General features: G+C 42.1%; 1 pseudogene; it reads left to right on the top strand.

The window, feature by feature from the left end:
* The first annotated feature begins 20,963 nt into the window (after positions 1–20,963).
* LOC116481550 (ribosome biogenesis protein NOP53-like) lies at positions 20,964–22,453 on the top strand (annotated as a pseudogene).
* The last annotated feature ends 1,433 nt before the right edge of the window (positions 22,454–23,886 follow it).

The following is a 23,886-nucleotide window of genomic DNA, read 5'->3' as shown; positions in this document are numbered from 1 at the left end:
TTGAAGTCTTTTGTCATATTTTTCTTGGGCAGTGACAGGGCTCAGAACACACTATCCCAAAATATGGCACCTTGGCATATGGAATGTTTTAAGTTTAAGGAAATTGAGAAAACCCACAGAATCAGGAAGGTCTCTCTGACCTTCTCTCATCTTTTCTCCTGAAACAGGCCATAAAAGCTTGCTGACCTTCCCCTGAAGTATGTCATAAAACTCATTCCAGAGGGGTTCTCTCTGTGCACCAAGGAAAGGAATGTCCTTATCTCAGAAGACACAGAGACCCAGAGAAGAATCTGAACAAACAAGCCTTGCTAAATTCCCCCAGTTTATTACCGTTAGCTCATACCCCCTTTGTCAAATCATATTTCTCCACAACTATCCACTTCTTCATCAAATATACAGATTTCTCTGCTTCTTTGGGTCTTCTTTTCCTTATGAAGTTTCTCATATCAGGTACACTTATTAAATAAATTTATATGCATTTTTTCCTTGTTCTCTGTCGGTTTTATTTTCAGATCCAGCCAGGGACCCTAAGCAGGTTGACAGGTTGAGGAAGACCTTCCTTCTCTATATCAGTCTGTTGTTATTGATTTGCAGAATTTTTAAATATATTCCAGTTAACAGACTTTCTGGATTTGTGTATTCAGGATAACTCCTGCCTGTTTGTGGCTTGTCTCCTCATTCTTCATGGTATCTTTGAGTGAGTAGATGTTATCAATTGTAATTTGGTGGAATTTATTAAAACTTCCCTGTATGACTACTTATTTCTGATTCTTATTTTAAAATTGAGGACGGATGAGTTTTGAAAGCACCTATAGCCAAAAAATTTGGTTAGATGACCCATGGAAAAGGGGCAGGGAAACCACCTTCTGTGTTTTGATCCCATGTCGTTGTGGCCAGAGGCTCACCTCTGGCTCACCATCTCAACAGGCACGCCACCCAAGGCTTGATGATACAAGACAGCATCATCACGCTCTTCAGCTAATGCCACTCTGAGTGTGTTGTGCTTCCCATCCATCCCTCCTTTTTAAAGCTCTCTCATACTGGTCTGCTAGTCCTTCATTAACCTTCACATCATGCGTCAAAGATTTTCATTGGGAGTCTTAGGACTGTCCTGACAGTTTTCATCTTCTTTTTCCTTAGTTTCTCAATCCAATGGACCTGTTTACTCTCTCTCAAGTTGACATGGTTGATCAATGCAGCTGTCCTCTTTCTTGGCTTCTAGTATGCCTGATTTGTCTCCTATGCTTCTTTTTTAAAAAAATATTTATTTATTTATTTATTTATTTAGAGATGGAGTCTTGCCCTGTCACCCAGGCTGGAGTGCAGTGGCACCATCTTGGCTCACTGCAACTTCCGCTTCCGGGTTCAAGTGATTCTCCTGCCTCAGCCTCCCTAGTAACTGGGACTACAGTCACCTGCCACCACACCCAGATAATTTGTTTTTATTAGAGACGGGGTTTCACCATATTGGCCAGGCTGGTCTCGAATTCCTGACTGCGTGATCTGCCCACCTCAGCCTCCCAAAGTGCTAGGATTACAGGTGTGAGCCACCACGCCCAGCCTCTCCTATGTTCTTCTTAGTGTTTCCTCCCCTCCTTATTTGCCAATCTTAAAATCAGTAGTTCTTTACCTTTTAGGGGTTCCCAAACTTCTTTAAAAATCTTTTCTTTTCCCCAGAAAAATTGATATATGTAAATAAATACTATTTTCCATAACATTTCAGAGGGTATGCTTCCATGACTTCATTCGATCCTCACAACTGTCTTGGGAGAAAAATAGACAAGGTTAATCTTTGATATTATACCCATTTCATAGGTGGAATCAAGGTGCAGAGAGTTTAAATGACACAATGACAAAGATGAGAGGGCGAACAGTATGGAATGAGGTAGACCAAGGTCAGTCAATAATCAAGTATTGTGATTGTGACTAATTATGAAAGTGTGCGTCAAATTAGTTGATAAAGTCTTTGCAGTGATGGTGGCAATTAAAATAATTTTAGGCCAGGCGTGGTGGCTCATGCCTGTAATCCCAGCACTTTGGGAGGCTGAGGCAGGGGGGTCACCTGAGAGGTCAGGAGTTTGAGACCAGCCTGGCCAACATGGTGAAAACCCATCTCTACTGAAAATAAAAAAAAATTTGCTGGGCATGGTGGCGGCCGCCTGTAATCCCAGCTACTCGAGAGTCTGAGGCAGAAGCATCGCTTGAATCTGGGAGGCAATGTTGCAGTGAGCCGAGATAACACCACTGCACTCCAGTCTGGGTGACAGAGCAAGACTCCTTCTCAAAAAATAAGAATAATTTTAATTTTAATTGCCCTCAAGACAAACGAATGTGATTCCTGGGGCAAAAGATCAACCTTCACACCATATTGGTCTTTTCATCACATTAAGTTTGGTCATTTTGAATTTTTTTCTGATAATTTTTGCATATTATCTTAAGATTCCTTTACTTATAGAACCAACCTATCTCATGCCTGTTCAAATATTATATTTCTTAGGTTAACCAAAATAGCATATTTTGGGGCAAAATATTTTAGTCAGATGCAGAAAGATTCAGATTGTCTTTCACTCAGCCACTAATTCACTCAAGCAATTTGTTTACTTGAATTATTTTTATATATGATATTCTTATTAATTAACTAGCATTAAAAGACTGTAGGCTGGGTACAGTGACTCACGCCCATAATCCCAGTGTGTCCAGAGTTTGTTCCTTCTTGTGGGTTCGTGGTCTCGCTGACTTCAGGAATGAAGCCTCGGACCTTTGCGGTGAGTGTTACAGCTCTTAAAGGTGATGCGGAACCAAAGAGTGAGCAGCAGCAAGATTTATCGTGAAGAGCAAAAGAACAAAGCTTCCACAGTTTGGAAGCGAACCTGAGCCAGTTGATGCTGCTGGCTGGAGTGACCAGCTTTTATTCTCTTATTTGTCCTGGCCCATGTCCTGCTGATTGGTCCATTTTACAGAGTGCTGATTGGCACATTTTACAGAGCACTGATTGGTCCATTTTACAGGGTGCTGATTGGTCCATTTTACAAACCTCTAACTAGTCACATAGCGCTGATTGGTGTGTTTTTACAGAGTGCTGATTGGCGCACTTTACAAACCTCTAGCTAGCCACAGACCATTGATTGGTGCGTTTTACAATTTTAGCTACAGAGTGCCAATTGGTGCATTTTATGATCCTCTCATAAGACAGAAAAGTTCTCCAAGTCCCCACCTGACCCAGAAGTCCAGCTGGCTTCACCTCTCACCAGCACTTTGAAAGGCCAAGAAGAAAGGATTGCTTGAGGCCAGGATTTCGAGACCAACCTGGGCAACATAGCTAGACTCCCTGGCTCTACAAAAAAATAAAAAATAAAAATAAGCCAGATGTGGTGGCTTGCACTTGTAGTCCCAGCTACTCAGGAGGCTGCCACAGGAGGATTGCTTAAGCCTGGGAAGTTGAGAATGCAGGAGCCATCATCACACTACTGCACTCCAGCCTGGGCAACAGAGTGAAACCCTGTCTCTAATAAAATAAAATCAAAGCTGTGGAAAAAAAAAAAAAAAAAGAAAGAAAACCTCTCAAGGTTAAATGTATATAGACAAAGTGAAAGAACATTTAAACAAGGACCTTAATATAATAAATTTCACTGGGATCATAAAATCTTGAGAACCAGTAAATGAAATTCCCCCAGGAAATCTGTGTTATGGTTTATAAATTACTTTCTAATCTATTTACTTTTACTTTTATTTGAGATTTTAAATTTTGCTACAGAGATATTTCTCTTTGAGGATTGTGATAAAGCAATCAGAGGAGAACTGGGAAGTTTCTGGCAGTGGGACAGGGTTTAGATTATAAAAGTGAAGAAGGCTGGATGCTTTCTGTTGAAATAGACTGTTAAGAACTTTGTCAAAGAATGAACTCTTACTGTAACCCACACCTCATTTGTCACCCTGATGGGCTGAGGAAAAGTGACATTTACAAACTGAGAATGAAAGCACATCCATTTCACCAGTCTGACACCCTGATATAATAACTATTTACCTTGAGAAAGAGGCACTGAGATTTCCGATTCTTGTGAATCTTCTCACTTTGGCACTTATTTTCTCACTCTGTCAAACAGCCCCAGATTAATGGAACAATTTGTTCAACAAATCATATTAGTAGAATGTGCACAGGGTAAAGAGAGAGAGGTGGGGGAGCAGAAGATTTTTATTCATTCATAGCAGTGGTATCTCTGCAAATAAAAATGTAGTTATGCCTGACATTTACAGAGGGACAATGTGAAAGGGAAAGGGGGTAATGACTTCGGGCAGTGGAGGGATCACTTTGTAAGAACAGTAGTGCTCAAAGGGGAATAAGATAAAGTTACACATAACATCTAGATTGAGCTTCTTTCTAGAACATATTTGTCAAATACAGCAAGATCTGCCTTTGTAAAAAAAAAAAAGTTTTCCATTAAAATTAAGCATCTTGTTTTCTGTGGTATACAGACATGTTCCTTTTAAGCCCACACCTGGGGAACCTCAAAGAATTCCAAGAACATCTTGCTACAAAAGGGACAATTCAGGGCCTCAGAGCAGATCACAGGTATGGGGCACGTGATAACTATGTGATTAGGACTGAGATTGTTAATTCTGCTAGGTATCCAATTCACATTATACAGGCAAATAAAATAAAGTCATTGGCGCAGCCTCGACATTTTGTATGTTTCATGCCTTTGTGCCAGAAGTTTGAATGAATATTTAGAATATAGAGAGCTAATAAATATCATCTACAACAAATCATGTTTATTTAACTATGCTTCTAACCTATTGCTTCTCTTCACACATGCAAAAAAATACGACATAATACCACGTTTTTCACTAACTTTTGAAGGACACTCAAAGTTGACTGTGAGGTTCATTTTTTTGTGTCAGAGTTGTCACACTACTATTATACCTTACATCCACAACAGAAATTGACACTCACTTGTTCCCTATTTCTGTATCCTGTGGCCTTGGGTGTCAAGGGAAAATATTGCTTTGCACTGTTGTACTGCTTTGATTTCTCTTTCCTTTCTCATTTTCTTTTTCTTTCTTTTTCTTTAAGATTTTTACATATTTTTGAACCACAGGAGAGAACCCAAACACCTCTCGACACAAAATTAGTTCCTGGAAATTCCTAATTAACATGGAGAGAATATTTTCTCTTTACTGCACTGGAACTTTCTACTGGCAAATGCTTTTTTATCCCAAGTTTATTCTAGAAATATTTTAGTGTAAAAGTGACCTGTTTGAATCATTAAGGAGTAATGACAGCTCAACAAAAGATTCATTTCCAGTCCTGCTTCAATGGTAAAAAACAACAGGAAGCCTCCTTCCATATTGCTGATACGACTGCCTCCAAAAACATTAAAAGGCATCTATACTCTTAGGTATTTATTCCATAGAAAAACATTCTGTTTCAGAGAGTTTAGGCCATTCTGACTGCTTGTTTTTTTTGCCCCATTTTCATGTAGAAAATATTTTGCCAAGATATTGCATGTACTTTTTGGAAATTTGGGCATCTAATGTTCCAAAAAAAAATATGTTCATGTTAGAATATTTTAAATTCACATAGAAGATAGAAAATCTTTCTTCTAAGTGGGTAAGTGTGTATATATAGTGTGTGTCATTTATATATCTACTACATACATACATATATACATCTGTGCATAGTTATATAGATATATCTATATAATTCTCCATCTCTCTAGGATATAAGGTCAGAGATGACTGTCCCATGTCACCTCAAATAAGTGCTGATGGCCAGGTGCAGTGGCTCATGCCTGCAATCCCAGCACTTTGGGAGCCTGAGGCAGTTGATCACTTGAGGCCAAGAGTTCGAGATCAGCCTGGCCAACACAGCAAAACCCTGTTTATTCTAAAAACACACAAAAAATAGCCAGGCCTGATGGCTCATGCCTGTAATCCCAGCTACTTGGGAGGCTGAGGCAGGAGAATCACTTGAACCCGGGAGGTGGAGGTTGCAATGAACTGAGATCATGCCCGTACACTCCAGCCTGGGCAACAGAGCCAGACTGTCTCAAAAATAAATAAATAAATAATAAATAAATAAGTGCAGATGTATTTTAGGGTTACATGTGAGCTAGAATTTGTAGTAGAGAGCGCTCAGAGGCATAGAAAAACTCTATATTTTTATCATGGTTATAGTCATATGATTTATCTATTCTTACAGACTATTCCTAATCCTTGTAGAAATTAGGGTAACTTGACACAATGGAAGTTCCACTCAAGAATCAATGCAGATATCTGATAGTGGCAGGAGGCAGACAAATGCCCCTGCAGGCAGGAGTGGGTCTCCGGTGACACCTCACCTCCAAGCCAAAGACAGTTTAAAGCCTGAAAGCCAAGCTACAAGTCAAATCCACAGACCAGATTGAGAACCTGTCTTCCCATCTGGCGTGCTTTTCTCTGATTGAAGCCCCACCCTTCGCCTATTTTACATATACCTACCCTTTCCTAATTGGTTTTCTACACTCCCGGGCCCACCTTTGAGTGGTGCTTCTGCTTTAGCCTTTTTTGCATACTCACAAACTAATCAGCAGACATTCCCTTATTCTGAGCCCATGAAAGTCACTTTATGAGCCCATAAAGCTCACACTGAGTGAGTCCACTCAGCCACACTGGGAGAGAAACCACTCAACTACTGGGGGTGGGAGACCACCCGCATGTCCACTCTCTGCTGAGAGCTGTTCCGTCACTCGATAAAATTATTCTCTGCCCTCCTCACCCTTCAACTGACAGCATATCCTCATTCTTCTTGGATGTGGGACAAGAGCTTGAGAACTGTGAAACACAGGTACAAGATATAACACAGGCAAGCTGGGGCCCAGCAGCAGTCTGAGCTGCTGCGCCAGGCAGACTTAGCCCAGGCAAGCCGAATAGATGAGGTGCTCCCTGCTGCAAGCCTGGCAAAGGAGCCAAGAAAAATCCTGCATCATATCCACATTGCCAAGAAGCATTCCTCCCATGGTGACTCAGGAAACCAGGCTCCTTCCTTCTTGGTGCTTTTTGGTCTCTTAGGGCTTGAGGTCTTTGGTGTCTAGCCTGTGTGAAAGGATAAAGAAAGAGGAGTCACTCCCTCACCCTAAAGATTCCAGCCCAGGGGTAACATACACTATTTCTGTGGATGCAAAGAAGACTGGAAAATATTGACCCTCGCTGGGCAGCTGCCTTCCAAGGATGATAACTCATTGTGGAAAAGGAGCCACAAAGCCAGCAGTCTCCGTCACATAGTACTGTGGCCCATTGGTTTCCTTGACGCTGTTTCACTTTTCTCTATTCCCCCTTCCACTTGCTCATTGCTCACACTCCTTCGTGACTTGGGTTTGTCCTGATTCTTCAGGTGCCTAACTTTGTCAGTGCCCTCTAATTTTTTTTAGAGTGTCTACTCTCAATTCTTTGACCCTTCTCTATTTTCCAATTTGAATTTCAGAAGGAGAATCTGATTGTTCTATTTGTCAACTTTTTATCCATGATAGTCTACTCTTTGGAATTGGTGTCTAAATGTCTGGTGTCCACCTTTAGTCTAATTAATTGTGCTTTTATTCATGGAGGGGTGGGGAGTGGTACTTGAAGTTTTTCTTAGAAACAACTGTGGCCATCAAGGTTTTACTTGTCTATCGTGTTTTTTTTTTATAGTTATCCTCCCCCAACGCACACTTATCACACATCAGATGCAGTGTAATAGAATACTAAATCCTTGCCATAGACTAAAAAGAGACCACATTCCAAGAAATGTTAAGGAAGCACTTAACCATGTGGATTTCTTTATTGGATTCCTGAAGCTTCTAATTCCTTAAGCTCCATCAATGATTTCACTTACAAATGACAACTAACATTCTTTTCTCCATGTACAAACAGACTTGGCATTTTAGTTTGGGGAATAAGATTCCTTTCTTTAGTCTTTAGCCACTTCAGGAAGAATATATCCAAGTTGGAAGAAATTTTCATTTATTGTGGTTTCTTTAAAAAGAAGGAATCACGGCTGGACACGGTGGCTCATGTCTGTAATCTCAGCACTTTGGGAGACCAGGGTGGGAGAATCGCCTGATGTCAGGAGTTCGAGACCAGCCTGGCCAACGTGGCAAAACCCTGTCTCTACTAAAAATACAAAAATTAGCTAGGCGTGGTGGCAAGCGCCTGTAATCCCAGGCACTCAGGAGTCTGAGGCAGGAGAATCACTTGAACCCAGGAGGCGGAGGTTGCAGTGAGCCAATATCGTGCCACTACACTCCAGCCTGGGCAACAGAGTGAGACTCCTTCCCCACCCAAAAAAAAAAAAAAAAAAAAAAGAAGGAATCATAGCATTCAACTTGTCTGTGAAATACATTACTGCACATTACGGTTATAATTAGAAGCTTAGTTATTTTGAAATGTCTTATTGATAGGTACCATTGATTGAATGTGTTCTTTCTGTTGGGCAGTGCTTACTGTTTTCAGTCGTCACAGTTTTCCCAGATAAATGTTTTAATCTCTTTGTTCAACTGAAGAAGTAATAGTAGTTCAAAGGGATGATTTTACTTGATCTAAGACACACAGCTAAATACAGACCCTAAAAGTTAAATTTATGTCTGCCTCAAACTCCTGTTTCTACTATATATTCGTAGCCTCTCAGTTTGGATATCTTGCACTATCTTGCAATTTCCCAAGTCTTTACTCCAAATAAAGAACAGAATACGATATAAAGTCAACCAATAGTCCCTAAGCAAGATATGAAGTAGCAGCAGTTTCACAAAGACTATCTCATTTATTCCTTTAACAATCCTGGGTGGGAAATTATTAGCAGTCCCATTTTATAGCCAAGAAAACTGAGGCTCTGAGGATTAAGTAACTTGCTTGGGCCACAATCTATAAGTGGCACTATCAGGACTTGAATAGTGATCTGGCACTAATTCTGGAGCTCTTCCTACCTCCAATTTTTTACTAGTTAATAAAAATAATTCAGAGAGACAATAATTGCCTTGCATTAGCGTCCCACAGTCATAAGCCCTCAGGTAGTGCTCCGTATATGTAATGAACAAATTAATGGATTTACCTCCTACATCTGATGGTGAACTAAATTTGTCACTAATTTTTTTTTCCTGCCTTTCCTTCCTGTTTTCCCTTTGATTTGTGATACACGTAACTGGAAAGCCTGTTAAAAGATAATTTTCAAAAAAGGGTAAAATCATGACTCTCACACAGATACAAATATGAAGATATATTAAAGAATGTCTGTTACTGCTATAATATGAAGGAAAGAGGCAGATATCATAACCAGTTCAAAGGAAAAGTCAAAAGAACATGAATGTATATGGAATATACATAAATGTATAAAAGAACGTTGAGATGCATTGTAAATGGAGACGAAACTTTTCCACCAGGGAGGTGGTGGTGTCCAGTTAACTATATCCTAGATGGGAAAGAATTTACACTGTTATCAGTTACCTATAATTTACAGAGTTACCAAATAGCTCAAAGATGGTGAACAAACAGGGCTAGAACTGGGCAGCCAGACAGGTGTGCTATAGATGATGAATATTTTTCCATTAAGACATTTGTATTTCAACAGGCCCTTAATGTAGTAGAGAAGCTCATTTAGAGTATTACATGCAGTAGATGATAGGTTGTTTGCAATAAACATAATAGGACTAGTCCAATATATAATAGATGTATGAATGAATGGGATGTTCTTCTCTATGCTATTTCCCTATTCTGTGTAAATGATCAGTAACGAACATCCCTGTAGAGCTGGCAAACACAGAGAAGCAGCCAACATAGACAGAATGGGCTTGAAATGCTGCTACCCTGAAGAAAACAAAATACATATATATCAGCTCATCCTGGTTCCGGCCTGGGGCATGGGTGGGGGGTAAAGGATTAGAGTCCCTTGGTCCTGGTCTGCCATACATAAAGGGTCTCAAATTTACGCTTAAAACCTCAGTGACCTCCAAATGAGGTTACACGGTCTCAGCTATACGCTCAACGCAATGAAGAAAGAAAAAAACACATCACGCAACTTTCAACATGTGTCTCATTTCCAACCACAATTGCTTGGAATTTAAAGCTGGTATTTTTAAAAATCCTGCAAGTAAATAGCAAAATTATATTTATGTGTGTCCCTTGTGTGTGTATATATATTAAACACATTAATTTGTACAACATAACACTTCTTGCTTCCACGTTTCATTTTTCTTTTTTGTAACTTATTAACCAGGAGGCTCATAAACGCAAGTGGCCTTGACTCTCCCAGAACTGAGAGGTCCTGCCCTGGCCCGAAGCCAAAGGCATTTTCCCCAGCAAACAGCTGGATTTAGGATCTGTTTAACAAAGCTCCTTTAAAAATCCTTTGGAGTGCGCCGGCCGGTGACACCCAAGAGGCGACCCCTCCGCCCTTCCGCTTTTGGAGGGTGGGCGGCCGGGGGTGGGGGGTCACAATGGCCAGCGTCCCCTGAGGGCGCCGGCTTCCAGGTGCGGGTGGGGCTGCGCGTCCCGCCGGGCCCGGGGAACTTTCACTGGGCGTCCGCGGCGCGCAGACAATGGGCCGGGGAAGCGCCTTATCGCGGCGCGCAGGCCTTCCCCGAGCGCGGCGGGAGGCGGCGGTGCTTCCGCGGGCCCAGGGCCGCCAGTCCCCCGTCCCCCGGTCGCCCGCCGCCCCCTGGCCGGGCCCCGCCGCCGCCGCCGCCCGCTGCTTCCTCCCGCTCTTCCTCCCTGCAACCTCGCGGCCTCCTGGCGAGGCGCGGCCGGCGGAAAAGCTTGGTGGGGTGGACGCAGCAGCGACACGCGCGGCCGGCCCCGGGAAAACAAAGGGGGGATGTGTGTGGCCAAGAGTCCGGAAATGGGGCGCCGGTGGGGGCCAGGGCGGTGCAGCTCTGCCTCCCGGAGCCTATTGTTTGCCGGGTGCACATGCACACGCGCTTAACAAGAAATTAACACATCCTGCCGCCGCTTATCTATCCATCGATGGCCAAACAGACGGCGCAGTCACTTTGCACGGAGAGGGCTTTTAATGTAGGCCGGAGAAGAATATCTCAAGCCCTTGGTAGAAGTTCCTCTTTGTTTCCATACGGCCCTTGATACCATTTGTGATTCTCACGCTACTATGACAGCTTTTTAAAAAATGTATTACTTTTTTTGGTAGGGGGCGTCTTTGAATTTCTTAAAAGGGGGCATTCTGAAGATCCCTTGCCTAACACATTTTTTTTTCTTCTTTTTGGTACTAATTCTAAAATGCTGTAGTTTTACAGTGTGCCAGGCACTATTCTAAGAGCTTCAACTGTATGAACTCTTTACGCTCCTTAACAACCCTGTGAGTTCCGTGGTATTTTTATCTTCATTTTCTAGATGAGGAAAGGAAGACATAAAAGAAACCACGCTGGCAGAGAGGTAGTAAATGAGGCAGCCCGGATCAGAATCCTAGCTTGCCAGCTTGAGTCCATACTGTGAAATGAGGCCTTCCAACTTATTTTTTTCACCTCTGGGTTGCCATGATTTGCGTTTTAATTTAATTTTTTTTGATCACTGAAGTGCAGGACGTTTGTCTAGCCCTTGCTGTTCCTGAACGGGTTATCTAGGGAAGCTTGTAACCGAGCAGGATTTCATAGATCAGAGGAGCAAATGACTTCATTACGCATATGCTTTGCTGTATTAATGACTGTCTGCACGATTTAGGATTTAGGCTGTCTCTGGGTTTTTGATGAAGGGCTGCGGAATTGAAGTGGAATTTATCGTTTCTATGAAAGGGACATGTTGTCATGTCTATGGCAAGTATTCAAGCAAAATGAGCACCAATAAATTTGAAACCGATTAACCAACCTGGACAATAAGCCAGAATTTCCATTTTCTGGAAATTTTCATCCAAGTTGGGTGAATGTGGCCTAAATTACCCTTTAATGAATGATTGGGTCTCTTTTGTGTAAAGCTGGGCCCTGTGTGCTGTTCTAGAGAAATGCCAACCCCATCTCCTACATTATTCAAACCCCCCGCCCCCCCAACCCCAGCAGGTGAGGTCACCCCAGTTAACTCATGCTGAATTCTCAGTAAGGTCCAAATGCTCTTTGGGGACAGAGGATGCACAGATGAATAAGACACCCTTCGTACCTAAAGCAGTAACTTACTGAAAGATAATGACCAATAACTAAAATTCGATTTGATAAGTGCTATATAATATGGGAGAAGAATACACATGAGAAATGTCATATGTGTACTTTCACCTTGGGGTCAGATTACTACAGAGAGGTTCAAATGTTGGCTGGGCGTGGTGGCTCACGCCTGTAATACCAGCACTTTGGGAGGCCGAGGTGGGTGGATCATTTGAGGTCAGGAGTTCCACACCAGCCTGGCCAACATGGTGAAACCCCATTTCTACGAAACATACAAAAATTAGCTGGGTGTGGTGGCGTGTGCCTGTAATCCTAGCATCCAGTGGAGGCTGAGGCATGAGAATCACTTGAACCCGGGAGGTGGAGGTTTCAATGAGCTGAGATCACGCCACTGTACTCCAGCCTGGGCAACAGAGTGAGGCTCTATCTCAAAAAGAAAAAAAAAAGGAGAGGTTTAAATGCTTCTAAACTTGTCTTTTACAAAGGAGCTAAGAAATCATTTGTTTAACAAATGTTTATTGAACCCCATTTTTGTGGCAGGTACTGTTTTATTTTCTTTTCACCCCCAAGATGGAGTCTTGTTCTGTTGCCCACGCTGGAGTGCAGTGGCACGATCTCAGCTCATTCTGCCTCCCGGGTTCAAGTGATTCTCCTGCCTCAGCCTATCTAAGTAGCTGGGATTACAGGTGCCCACCACCACACCAGTGTACTACCCAGTGTACTCTACTACTTTTGCTACAGTACAGGAGACATCTGTCTTGCATCTAGGATAATTCTGTCCCTTCCCACCACCCACCCCAAAGATCCACTTGATGACATCTTGGACACTCAAAGCCATCTTAAATTCTACATGCCTAAAATGTACCTTGTAACTATCCCTCCTACATCTGATTATCCTGCATTTTTCCCACTCTCAGGAATGGCCTTGCCTTTCATCTGGATGTACTCACAAGCATGGTGGAAGGCAAGGAGGAGCAAGTCACACCTTACATAGTTGGCAGCAGGCAAAGAGAGAGCTTGTGCAGGGAAAATCCCATTTTTAAAACCACCAGATCTCATGAGACTTATTCACCAACACGAGAACAGCATGGGAAAGACCTGACCCCATGATTCAATTACCTCGCACCAGATCCTTCCCACAACACATAGGAATTCAAGATGAGATTTGGGTGGGGAAATAGTCACGTCATATCACCCATGTTTCAGGGAAGTAATAAAGGGAAAGAGATGTTGTAAAATTATAAGGAATGGAGTCCAAGGAAGTAAGAAACAGTCAAAGTCAAAGTGGTTACACTTGAAATGGAGAAAGGTCATGTGTAACGGTTAGAGAGAACACAGCTAAATTAGTAAGCCAGTGATGGCTTGGGCCAGGGATGGTCAGTGATGGGAGTGAATGAAGTGAAGTAGAAAGGAGGTCATTGGAGATGAACAGCTTAGGATGTTGAGTGCTCAGACTCTTGGATAGTCTTCCACACACAGACTAGATTAACTCAAGATGATGGCAGGACGGGCAATGAAAAGGAAGACTGCCAGTCATGTGCTGTTATTTTTGAAGACAGGGAGTGGAGAACAGGTCTCTCAGTGGCAGCAGCAAATAGGGAGGAATGCAGCATAAGGAAAAGGCAGGATATTCAAGAAAGGGGGGTGTAAGCAGATGAATGATAAGTTGAAAACATTTTATCTCTTATGCTGCTCTCTTCCTGCCTCCACTAGATTCTGTCCCTGAGAAAATCAATAACATATGTAAATATTTGCATCTTTGAAGTATTTCAGGAAAAATTTTTCGTCATCTTTTTTTGAATTTCAACTTCTATTTTAGATACAAGGAGGACATGTGAAGGTTTGTTACATGGGTATATTGCACCCAGGTAGTGAGCCTAGTACCTATTAGGTAGCTTTTCAACCCCCCTCCCACCTTTAGTATTCCATAGTGTCTATTTTTCCCTTGTTTATGTCCATGTGTGCACAATGATTAGCTCTCACTTGTAAGTGAGAACGTTCAGTATTTGATTTTCTGTTCTTGCATTAATTCTTTTAGGAATATGGCCTCCAGCTCCATCCATGTTGCTGCAGAGGACATGAGTTCATTCTTTTTTTTTTTTTTTTGAGACAGAATCTTGCTCTGTCACTTGGGCTGGAGTGCAGTGGTGCGATCTCGGCTCACTGCAAGCTCCACCTCCCAGGTTCATGCTATTCTCCTGCCTCAGCCTCCTGAGTAGCTGGGACTACAGGCACCCACCATCACACCCAGCTAATTTTTTCTACTTTTAATAGAGACAGGGTTTCACCATGTTAGCCAGGATGGTTTTGATCTCTTGACCTCGGGATCCACTCGCCTTGGCCTCCCGAAGCACTGGGATTACAGGTGTGAGCAGTTTTATGGCTGAGTAGTAATATATCACATCTTCTTTATCCAATCCACCATTTATAGGCACCTAGATTGATTCTATGTCTTTGCTATTGTGAAAAGCATGGTGATGAACACATGAGTGCATGTGTCTTTTTGGTATAATGATCTATTTTTCTTTATGTGTACACCCAGTGATGGGATTGCTGTGTCCGATGGTGCCTCTGTTTTAATTTCCTTAAGAAATCTCCAAACTGCTTTTCACAGTAGATAAATTAATTTACATTTCCACCAGCATTGCAAAAGTGTTCCCTTTTTTCTGTAGCCTCATCAACATCTGTTGTATTTTGACTTTTTAATAATAGCCATTCTGACTGGTATGAGATGGTATCTCATTGTGGTTTTGATTTCCTTTTTTCTGATGATTAGTGATGTTGAACATGTCTTTATATATTTGGTGGTCACTTGTATGTCTTCTTTTGAGACGTGTCTGTTCATATCCTTTGCACATTTTTAATGGGGTTATTTGTTTATTGCTTGTTTAAGTTTCTTATAGATTCTGGATATTAAACCTATGCTAGATGCATAGTTTGCGATTTTTTTCTCCCATTCTGTGGTTGTCTGTTTACTCTGTTAATAGTTCTTTTGGCTGTGCAGAAGCTCTTTAATTGATTTAGGTATGCCTTGTCAATTTTTATTTTTGTTGTAATTGCTTTGAGGGATGTAGCCATAAACTCTTTGCCAAGAAGTGTATTTCCCAGATTTTCTTCTAAGATTTTTTTAGGTCAAGGTCTTTTGTTTAAATCTTTAATTCATCTTGAGTTAATTTTTGTATATGATGAAATGTAAGCATCCAGTTCATTCTTCTGCATATGGCTAACCAGTTATCACAGCACCACTGAATAGTGTGTCCTCCCTGCATTGCTTATTGTGGTTGGTCTGTCAAGAAGCATATAGTTGTAGGTGTGTTCCTTTGTTTCTGAGTTTTAAATTTTGTTGTTTCTTTCTTCTATATGTCTGTTTTTGTACCAGTACCATGCTGTTTAGATTACTGTAGCCTTATAGTATAGTTTGAAGTCAGGCAATGTGATGCCTCCAGGTTTGTTCTTTTTGCTTAGGATTTCGTTGGTTATTCAGGTTCTTCTTTGGTTCCATATGAATTTCAGAGTAGTTTTTTTTTTTTTTCTAATTCCATGAGGAATCATATTGGTAGTTTGATAGCAATAGCATTGAATCTGTAAAATTGCTTTGGGCAGTATGACTATTTTAATGACATTGATTCTTCCAATCCATTAGCATGGAATGTTTTTCTAATTATTTGTGTCATCTCTGATTTCTTTCAGCAATATTTAGTAGTGTTTTCATCTCCTTGGTGAGCTGTATTACTAGGTATTTCATTTTCTTTTGGCTACTGTAAATGACATTATGTTCTTGATTTGACTCTCAGCTTGAACGTTATTGATGTATAGAAATACTACTGATTTTTGTACACCGATTTTGTATCTTGAAACCTTGATAAAGTTATTTATCAGTTCTAGTAATGTTCTGGCAGCATTTTTAGGGTTTCTCTATATAGCATCGTATTGTCAAATGAAGAGAGATAGCTTGACCTCTTCTTTTCCTATTTGAACATCTTTTATTTATTTCTTTTGCCTGAATGCTCTGGCTAGGACTTCTAGTACTTTGTTGAATGGAAGGGGGTGAAAGTAGGCATCCTTGTCTTATTCCAGTTTCCAAGTAGAGTGGTTCCAGCTTTTTCCCATTTAGTGTGATGTTGGCTTGAAACATAATGAGTGTTTCTTCAATGCCTAGTCTGTTGAGGGTATTCATGAAGATGGGATGTAGGATTTTATTGAAAGCATTTGTCAGTTGAGATGGTCATATGGTTTTTGCTTTTAATTCTGCATATGTGGTGAATCATCTTTATTGATTTGCATATGCTGAACCAGCCTTGCATCCTAGGAATAAAGCCTATTTGATTGTGGTGTATTCATTTTTGCTGTGCTGCTGGATTCAGTTTGCTACTATTTTGTTGAGGATTTTTGTGTCTATGTTCATTGGGGATATTGGCCTAATGTTTTCTTTTTTTCATTGTGTATATGGTGTAAGGTAAGGGTCCAGTTTCATTTTGGTATTAGGCTGCTGCTGCCTTCATAGAATGAATTAGGGAAGAGTCCCTCCTCCTTAATTTTTTGGAATAGTTACCAGTTCTCTTTTCTATATGTGGTAGAATTCGGCTGTGAATCCATCTGATCAAGGGAAATTTTTTGACTGGTAGGATTTTTATTACTGACTCAATTTCAGAAATTGATGTTTGTCTATCCAGGGTAAATTTTTTTCTAATTCAAACTTGAGAGACTGTGTGTTTCCAGGATTTTACCCATTTCCTCTAGATTTGCTAATTTCTGTGTATAGAATTGTTCATAGTATTATTTGAGAATCTTTTTTATTTCTGTGGGAACAATTGTAATGTCTTTGTCATTTCTGATTGTACTTATGTGCATCTTTTCTTTTTCTTCTCTGTTAATCTAGCTAGCAGTCTATCAATCTTGTTTATTTTTTTCAAAGGACTAACTCTTGGTTTCACTGATCTTTTGTATGGATTTTTGCATCTCAATTTTGTTCACTTCTTTGCTAATTTTAGTTTTTTCTTTTATTTTGCTAGCTTTGAGGTGTTCTCCCTTTTTAGTTATTTTATGTACAATTTTAGATTGCTAATTTGAGATCTTTCTAACTTCTTGATGAAGATGTTTAGGGCTATAAAAATTTCTCTTAACAATGCATTAGCTGTATTTGAGATTGCAGTAAAATGTGTCCCTATTTTCATTAATTTCAAATAAGTTTTGATTTCTGCCTTAATTTCAGTGTTTGCCAGGAGCAAGTTATTTAATTTCCATGTACTTTTGTAGAGAGATCTTCCTGATACTGATTTATATTTTATTGCACTGTGGTCTGAGAGTGTGTTTGGTATGATTTCAATTTTTTTTTTAATTTATGGAGACTTGCTTTATGACTGAGCATGTGGTCAATCTTAGAATATGTACTGTGTGCAGATGAGAGGAATATATATTCTGTAGTTGTTGGGTGCAGTGTTCTGTAGGTGTCAGTTAAGTCCAGTTGTTCAAGTGTTAAATCCAGTTACTTTGTTAGATTTTTGCCTCAATAATCTGTTTAACACTGTCAGTGGGGTGTTAATCACTATTACTGTGGTTTCTTTGTAGGCCAAATAGAACTTGTTTTATGAATGTGGGTGCCCCAATGTTGGCTCTGCATATATTTAAAATAGTGAAGTCTTGTTACGTTGTACCCTTTATCATTGTGCAATGGCCTTCATCATCCTTCTTAATTTATATTGGTTTAAAGTCTATTTTAACTGATATAAGAACTGCAATTCCTGCTCTTTTTTGTTTTCCATTTGCATGGTAGATTGTTTTTCATCCCTTTACTTTGTGTTTGTGGATGTCAGTACATGTGAGACAGTTTCCTGAAGATAGCAGGTGGGTGAGTGTCTTTTTATCCAGTTTGTCACTTTGTCTTCTAAGTGAGGGTGTTTAGCCATTTACATTCAGGGTCAGTACTGATATGTGAGATTTTCATCCTTTTATTGTGATTTTAGCTGGTTATTATGAGACTTGATTGTGTAGTTGAGTTATAGTGCCTGTAGGCTATGTGCTTAAGTTTTTTTTGTGAGTGTGGTAGTCAGTGGTGTTGTTTCGACTACATGTTTAGCACTCTTTTAAGGACTTCTTATAAGCCTAGTCTAGTTGAAACAAATTTTTGTAGTGCTTGCTTCTCTGAGAATGATTTTATTTCTCCTTCACTTAGGAAGCTTAGTTTCGTGGGATATGAATTTCTTGGTTTGTATTTCTTTTATTTAAGGATTCTGAAAATATGCCCCCAGTCTATTCTGGCTTGCAAGGTTTCTGCTGAGAGTTCTGTTGCTAACCTAATGGATTTCCCTCTCTATGCAACTTGACCCTTATCTCTAGCTACCTTCAAGGTTTTTTTCTTTCGCCTTTACCTTGGTAAATCTTGTATAATATTAGGCAGAGTTCTCTGTATTTCTTGGATTTGCATGTAAACCTCTCTAGTGAGATAAGGGAAATTTTTGTGGCCTATATTCTGAAATATATTTTCCAAGTTGCTTGTTCTCTCTCCTCTCAGGAATACCAATGAGTTGTAATTTTTTTACATAATCTCATAATCTTCTCATAATCTCATATTTCTCCAAGGTTTTGCTGATTTAATTTTTTTTATTTTACTGAGTTGATTCAGAGAACTTGTATTTGAGCTCTGAGATTCTTTCCTCGATTTGATCTATTCTCTGTTAATACTTCAGAAAGTAAAGTATAGTATTATGAAATTGTATTCTGAAATTCTTGTAGTGAGTTTTTTTTGGCTCTAGAATTTCAATGTGGTTCTTTCTTAAAATGACTATTTTGTCTTTTAGCTGTTGGATCATTTTTCCAGATTTCTTGAATTTCTTAAACTGGGTTTCAACTTTTTCCTGAATCTTGATGAGCTTTCTTGACATACAGATTCTGAATTATATGTCTGTCATTTCAATCATTTCAGACTGGTTAAGAACTATTGCTGGGTAGCTAGTGAACTCATGAGAAGGTAACAGGACACTCTGGCTTTTTTAATTGCCAGAGTTCTTGCTGATTCTTTCTCATCTGGGAGTGCTGGTGCTCCTTTAACTGTGGTATAAATTGCATATAGTCAGTTGGCTTCATTTCTGCATGCTTTCAGGAGGCCAGGACTCTGTATATGATCTTTATTTGTGGGTGAATTATTCCGCTTAGTTTCACAGGTGTATATATTAGCAGCATAATTTTTGGTATTTTAGTTTGGGCTGTGAGGCAGTAGATGGCAGTTAAGAGCAATGGCCAGTAGCTAGGCTAATACACAGCTGCATGCCTCTTTTGTACTTTCTGGTGTTCGTAGGCGTGTTCTGTGGTGGGGTGGAGAGACAGATGGCCCCGCCAGGCCTGCTCCTGGGCCTTGAGGGGAACTTCTGTGGTCACTGGTGCCCCATCTGCATTTCTTTTGTCAGAAGTCCCAGGCTGCAGGGTTCCCTAGGGCTGAGGCTGTGGCAGGGAGACAGGCCACACCCTTTGTTGACCAGCCCTGTGGAGGGAGGCATGCTCCATTAACATCCTGGCCCAGGAACCTGCACATCTCACCCCTTCAGTGCTCTGAGAGGCTCCTCCTCTGCTCAAATGCTGGCCACAGATTTTAGCTCAGTACTCCTGGGCTATGAATCACAATCCTGTGGGCAACAGGACGCCCTGTGACTTGGAATCAGGCTCCAATTGCACTGGGAAAACCAACGTATTCCCAGGTTACCCAAAAAGTACTCTGGTGGAGCTATGCATTCAGACTCGCCTGTGAGGCTGCTCTATGCACCTGCTCTTACAGGGTGGCTGGGCATGGGCCTTGAGATGGACCAGCGGGAAGAAGGGTTTTCAGGTGTGCCCCAGTCCCACAGGAGAACTGGCCATACTCCCTCTTGGCTCAGTGGTCAGTTGGGGTGACAGCCTTCCAGAGGCAGATGGGGTGCCCTGGGGGATTGATGTCTATGACCACACTCTGCCAGAGCTTTTCAGTATACAAAAGCTCCCAAGCTCCACACTGTACAAATACCTGTCTCTGTTTGCTCCTCAGGGACAGCCTAATACCAGCTCACACATCCATGGGGGGCTGTGAGGCCCCCTGTATCTAGGATCCCAGAAGTCTTCAGCAAGAGTGAGGTACCCCTCAGTTCCCTAACTCATCCCTTGTCCAGGAGCTGTTAAGGGCCAGGAACTACTAACCCTAGTGTTAAGGGTACCCCACACAGGTTTCCCATCTCCCTCTCTTTTCAGCATGGGCTTCAGCGTTACCTCTATCCACTCTGAATGTTTTCTCAAAAGACCTGCCCAAATTGCGTTGGTTTGTTTGACAATTTGATCTCTTTTAGTGGGAGTAGCACTTTCTGGCTGCATCTAGTCGCCATCCTGTCTTGAGTCTGTCTTCATATTTTATTTTCGAAGACTGACAGACGTCATTGAAAGGTTAGTTCTCAAAAGAATTACGTCAATTATGTAAACTGAAGGGACTGACAAACAGCATTGGATAAATAGCATAACCTTTGTATTTTATATTAAATGGAAATTTTTAAGTGGGATTTTTGCTTGGAATGTGACTCCTTTCTTACCTATCAGTTCCATTTCAACAACTTTTCTAATCCTTCAAAATCTTGCCTTCCTCTGAATACATATGAGATACCCCTTTCCCACTGTGGCTGCTCATCTCTTATTCTTGTATCTTATTTGTCATATAAAGGAGATCCACATTGTGAAATAATGAACTCAGTGTTATGCCAAATTTTACTATTCATAGCACATTTTTCATGTTTCTGGTCGATATTTTTAAGTAACTTGATATAATAGATTAAAATGTATATATTTCAAAAGAGAAAAGGAAGCAGTAAGAAATAGAAAAGATAGAGGAGGGCCTTTGACAAGATGGCGGCAGGAGGCAGCGGCGTTGGTGGGAAGCACAGCTCCAAAAGCGGCGCATTTCGGTGCCTGTGCTGCTTGTGGCGTTGGTGGGAAGCACAGCTCGAAATGCGGCGCATTTCGGTGGACCCAGCGCTGAGGCAGCGGCGGCGAGGCCCAAGAAATAAGAAGTGGGGCTGGCGGCAGCTTGCTCAGGAGCCGCTGGGGCTGGAGGTTGATCAATTCCTGGAACACGTGCGGCTACAGGAGCGCACGAGCGGTGGCTTGTTGTCAGAGGCCCCACATGAAAAACTCTTCTTTGTGGACACCGGCTCCAAGAAAAAAGGGCTAAGAAGAGAACCAAAGTCCACAAGAAGTCACTGCTTCGCAAGAAACCCCTTCGCGTTCACCTCATCCTTGAGAACACATCCAAAGTCCCTGCCCCAAAGACGTCCTCGCCCACCAGGTCCCCAATGCCAAGAAGCTCAGGCGGAAGGAGCAGCTATGGGAGAAGCTGGCCAAGCAGGGCGAGCTGCCCCGGGAGGTGCGCAGGGCCCAGGCCCGGCTCCTCAACCCTCCCGCAGCCAGGACCCCAGGACACCGTGGAGCGGCCCTTCTACGACCTCTGGGCCTCAGACAACCCCCGGACAGGCCGTTGTTTGGCCAGGATGAGTTTTTCCTGGAACAGACCAAGAAGGAAGGAGTGAAGCGGCCACCACGCCTGCACACCAGGCCGTCCCAGGCACCTGCCGTGGAGGTGGCGCCTGCCGGAGCGTCCTCCAACCCGTCCTTTGAAGACCACCAGACCCTGCTCTCAGCGGCCCACGAGGTGGAGTTGCAGCGGCAGAAGGAGGCGGAGAGGCTGGAGCGGCAGCTGGCTCTGCCCGCCACAGAGCAGGCCGCCACCCAGGAGTCCACGTTCCAGGAGCTGTGCGAGGGGCTGCTGGAGGAGTCGGATGGTGAGGGGGAGCCAGGCCAGGGCGAGGGGCCGGAGGCTGGGGATGCCGAGATCTGTCCCACGTCCGCCCGCCTGGCCGCCACAGAGAAGAAGATGGAGCAGCAGCGGCGGCGGGAGAAGTCTGCGCGCAGGCTGCGGGTACAGCAGGCCGCGTTGCTGGCTGCCCGGCTCCGGCTCCGGCACTAGCAGGTGTTCCCGCTGCGCGGATCAAGGCCCAGGTGGCCCTGAGGTTGGCGGAGCTGGCGCGGCGGCGGAGGCAGCGGCAGGCACGGCGGGAGGCCGAGGCTGACAAGGCCCGAAGGCTGGGGCGGCTCAAGTACCAGGCAGCTGACATCGACGTGCAGCTGAGCTCGGAGCTGACAGACTCGCTCAGGACCCTGAACCCCGAGGGCAACATCCTTCGAGACCGGTTCAGGAGCTTCCAGAGGAGGAATAGGATCGAGCCTCGAGAGAGAGCCAAGTTCAAACGTAAGTAGAAGGTGAAGCTGGTGGAGAAGCGGGCGTTCCGCGAGATCCAGTTGTAGCTGCCGTCAGATGTCGGAGCCTCGCCCTTCAATAAAAAGTCACTTCTAGCTAAGAAAAAAAAAAAAAAAGAAAAGATAAGGAGGAAGAATTGCAAATAAAATGGCGGGCGTATTTCTAAGTGCTTTACATATGTGTTCCCAGTAATCCTTCGAAAAGAATACTATTATCGGCTTCATTCATATGAGGAAACAGGCTCAGAGAGAAAAGTTAGGCACCTTTTCTAGATTAAATGGTTATTAAGTGGCAGAAACAAATAGAAACTAATAAAAATCCCATTTTAGGTGCAGTATAGCCCTGCTGTCCAGTTATACAGATAGGTAGAATTGGTGAGATTGAGGAATTATCAATAGAAAACAAAGTAAAGAGAATCACAGAGAAAAATAAGGCAGGAGAGGCAGAGAACAAGTTAGACGCCTAGAACGTAAGACTAGAACATGTTGGAAAACGTGTAGATTCAGGGATAAGAGAGACCTTGGTTGACATGAGAATTAAATGACTTAGCTGAAGGATAATTAATTATCCAATTAATGTCTGTTTTCTTCCTTTCTTTCTGAATTGTTAGGTGAATTATCCTTGCCATACTATGTACATTTTCTTCCTTGAGGAGAAATCTCCTCATCTCAACTGTATTGTGCTGAGAAATGTAGAGCCAGAATGCTAATGCAGAGGTGAAATGATCCATTTACAATCTGCACCAGGTGTGCATGCTTTTGTGTTTGTTCATATGCCTCTGTGTGTGTGTGTGTGTGTGCATGTGCACATGGGTGAGCGTGTGTGTGTTGATGGGATGGGGGGTTATGCTTCCATCCCTTTATTTAGGACAGTTCTTTTCTCAGGTGAAAATATGCTGAGTGGATAGAAATCTCCTCTCATTATTTCTGTGTATCATTGCTCTTCTGCCTCAGAGGCTCATCTAGGGATAGAACTGTTGTTGACCAATATTCTTCTTTGAATTCTGCATCTACTTTTGTGTGTTTTTGAATACAGCAATAGGAAAGTGGAGTTGGAAAAACAAAAGTTCATAGTTTTCTGCTTTCATACTCCTAATTTGAGCTCACTAGGTTTTTATTTTTCACTAAATCTGAATTAAACAGAATCGCTAGTTTTTCTTATTGTTTCACAAGACCTGTACAGCATTAGAGTTAAACACAGTCACCAACATTAACTTATTACCCAGTGAAGACGTTTCTGTGTATAACATTCCAGATAGACATCACCAAGTCCTAGATTGATAGGAAACCTAGGAGTCGTCTGGGCCAACCTCCTGTCTGAGGCTGGATTCCCGAGACTCATCTTGAAAACATGAAAAAGGGCTCGCTATTTTACAAGACAGACCACCTCATCAATAAAGAGTTTCACTTCAAATCCAAGAATGTGAAGAATTTAAAGGGATTTCAATAGTCATCAAGCATTCCCTATCCTTTTCATAAGATCTCTGGCACTCATCATGCATTCTACTTGAATTTT

This window comes from Hylobates moloch, unplaced genomic scaffold (genome assembly GCF_009828535.3).
Source record: "Hylobates moloch isolate HMO894 unplaced genomic scaffold, HMol_V3 SCAFFOLD_14, whole genome shotgun sequence".
Lineage (NCBI taxonomy): Eukaryota > Metazoa > Chordata > Mammalia > Primates > Hylobatidae > Hylobates > Hylobates moloch.
Note: the sequence above shows the minus strand (reverse complement) of the source record. Positions and strands in the feature narration are given on the sequence as shown.